Below are 359 nucleotides of genomic sequence, written 5' to 3'. Positions count from 1 at the left end.
TCCAAGACACATAATTGTCAGATTCACCAAAGTTGAAATGAAGGAAATAATGTTAAGGACAGCCAGGAAGAAAGGTCGGGTTACAATAATATACAATAATAATGGGAGACTTCAACACCCCACTGTCAACATTAGACAGATCAACGAGACAGAGAGTTAACAAGGATATCTGGGAATTGAACTCAACTCTGCACCAAGCGGACCTAATAGACATCTACAGAACTCTCAACCCCATATCAACAGAATATACATTCTTCTCAGAATCACATCACACTTATTCCAAAATTGACCACATAATTGGAAGTAAAGCACTCCTTAGCAAATGTACAAGAACAGAAATTATAACAAACTGTCTCTCA

Source organism: Mandrillus leucophaeus, unplaced genomic scaffold (genome assembly GCF_000951045.1).
Source record: "Mandrillus leucophaeus isolate KB7577 unplaced genomic scaffold, Mleu.le_1.0 Scaffold361, whole genome shotgun sequence".
Taxonomy (NCBI): Eukaryota; Metazoa; Chordata; class Mammalia; order Primates; family Cercopithecidae; genus Mandrillus; species Mandrillus leucophaeus.
The sequence above is the reverse complement of the archived record's forward strand: the minus strand, read 5'-3'. Positions refer to the sequence as shown.